Source organism: Bison bison, unplaced genomic scaffold (assembly GCF_000754665.1).
Source record: "Bison bison bison isolate TAMUID 2011002044 unplaced genomic scaffold, Bison_UMD1.0 scf7180017864251, whole genome shotgun sequence".
In the NCBI taxonomy this organism is placed as follows: Eukaryota; Metazoa; Chordata; class Mammalia; order Artiodactyla; family Bovidae; genus Bison; species Bison bison.
The window spans coordinates 393,588-396,169 of NW_011494823.1; the positions used below are offsets into that span (position 1 = coordinate 393,588).

Sequence of the window (2,582 nt, forward strand, 5' to 3'; positions counted from 1 at the left end):
CAGTGTGCTTCCCCTAACAGTACAACTGTTATGTATAAAATAAGCAAATAAACTGGGCTTCCCTGGTGTCTCCGTGGTAAAGAATCCACCTGCAATGCAGGAGACACAGGAGACCCAAGTTCAATCCCTGGATGGGGAAGATTCCCTGGGGGAGGGCATGGCAACCCACTCCAGTATACTTGCCTGGAGAATCCCCATGGGCAGAGGAGCCTAGTGGGCTATAGTCCACAGGGTCGCAAAGAGTGGGCTTCCCTGGTGGTTCAGATGGTAAAGCGTCTGCCTGCGATGCGGGAAACCTGGGTTCGATCCCTGGGTCGGGAAGATCCCCTGGAGAAGGAAATGGCAACCCACTCCAGTACTCTTGACTGGAAAATTCCATGGGCAGAGGAGACTTGTAGGCTCCAGTCCATGGGGTCGCAAAGAGTCAGACACAACTGAGCGATTTCACTTCACTTCAAGGCTTATGTTGCTGTCAAATCTTGATTATAACTCAACTTTCGAGTCTAACATCCACTGAGTTGATCTCAGTTTGGATTCTAAGGCATCAGTTTCTTCTTGGAAATTTTTTCTTTGCTTCTTCTGAGACTTCTTGAGCTCATTACTGAGAATGGCTAATGAAAACATCACCAGTCTTAAATAATCTTGATATCATTACGCAGTCATCATCTGCAAGCATGATGCCCTGACAAGCGTCTTCCAAATTTCAAAGTTGTTTCCTTCTTTACTCCTAATTCTTCCTTCAGTTCTGGGATTCCAACTGTATTCTGTGCAAATGTGTCTTTTGTTTACCTTCAAAAGTAACACTGACACCTTCCTCATATGACACCTTCCTCATAGTGGCTGCCACCTTAGTGGAGTCTTAGAACAATTCATTCTTTGCTTGAGTCTGTTGAAAAGAAAAATGAATCTAAATACACTCTGTTTGATGCTCTGAGAATCCACTTTCTCCTCTTGTCACTTCTGTCCTCTTCTTAGTTTGGCTCCTCTCACCTCAAATGCCCTGAAAAATTTCTCCAACCCCAAGCTATTCAGTTCTTTCTCATTTTCCCTCCCCTCAACCCCAGGACTTTACTATGTGGATCACCTTGGCCTCTTGCCCAGCAACAGGGAAAATAAAGGGGAAAACGGCAGGGTCCCTCATAGGATTCCCTTGGGCACGGTAGATTCTGTGTAGTGGTCCCTGTTCCATCCAGATTACCACTATGATTTAAAGCTGTGACAGGACAAAAAAATTACCATATGAGCATTCAAGAGCTTGTCCTAACAACTCCTACCCACTAACAAGACTCTACGTTTTCCCTTTCAGTTCTGCCCGTCCTTACCCTGTAAGGCAATGCCAGATAGGACCTTTTCCTTTGGGAATGGAGAATAGGGTTGGAAGGTAAGCACAGAGGAACCGGATCAGAGGGCAGCAGGGAGGGGAGCAGGACTTAGGCAAAAGAAGTTAAGCCTATTTACCTTCTGGGACTTCCTTGGTAATCCCTGGTTGGGGAACTAAGATTCAAAGTATCAAGGGGCAACTAAACCCATGTGTAAAAACTACCCACGTAGTTTTACAAACTAGAGAAACCAGTATAACACTAAGAGCTCTAGAGCCTGCACTCTAGTTCAAATACAGAGGTTTTCTGTTCATCAAAAAGCATCATAAAGTGAAAAGCAAGCCATAAAGTAAGTAAAAACATGTGCAATGTCTTACACCAGAAAAGAAATTACACCCAGAATATATAAAGAAGTTCTAGGAAATAATGAGAAAAAGATAAAAATCAAATTGAAAAAATGAGCAAAAAAACTTGAACAAACACTTCATAAAGAGAAAAGTCAATGGCCAATAAACATATGAAATAAACTCAACCTTAAAAGTAATCAGAAAAGTGAAAGTTAAAAATATGATTACACTCAAAATAATTTGTCATATACAAATGAAAGCAATAATGACATTCTGTTACACACTTAATAGCATAACTAAAGCCCAAGAACCTGACAATACCAAATGCTGATGAGTATGTGAAGTAATAAGAGCGCTCTTCCCTGGCAGTTTCTTTTAAGCTAAATATAGACTTACCATACAACCCAGCAATCACACTCCTGGGTATAACTTAAGTGAATTGAAAATTTAAGTAAATACAAAATCCTTTACATGAATGTTTATTTATAGTAGCTTTATTCATGAATGCTCCAATAGGAAACAACCAAGATGTCCTTCAATAGATGAATAAATAAACTGAGTATAACATCAGGGTTCTCCAGAGAAAATAGTATACACATACTGGGCTTGGGAAAACATGAACATATACAAAAATATTTCTAGCATAGCAAAAACTAGACGCCACCCCACTTTGGTAGGCTGGAAAATAAACTGTGGTATGTTCAGTCAGTGGAGTCCTATACAACAGTAATAATGAACAGCCATATCTGTCATCATAGAAATAGCTAAGAAACATAGTGTTGAGTAAAAGCAGCAAATCATAGAAGATACAGTCAGTATAACTTCATTTATGTAAAGTTCAAAAACTGAAAAATACATTATTTAATCATGCACAAGTAGATGTCAAAATATTAAAAAAAAAAAAAAAAGCAACGTT

The 2,582-nt window shown here is 39.9% G+C and overlaps 1 pseudogene; it reads right to left on the minus strand.

Moving 5' to 3' along the window:
* Positions 1-444: 444 nt before the first annotated feature.
* Positions 445-2,582, minus strand: part of LOC104994117 — a 5,039-nt pseudogene continuing 2,901 nt past the window's right edge.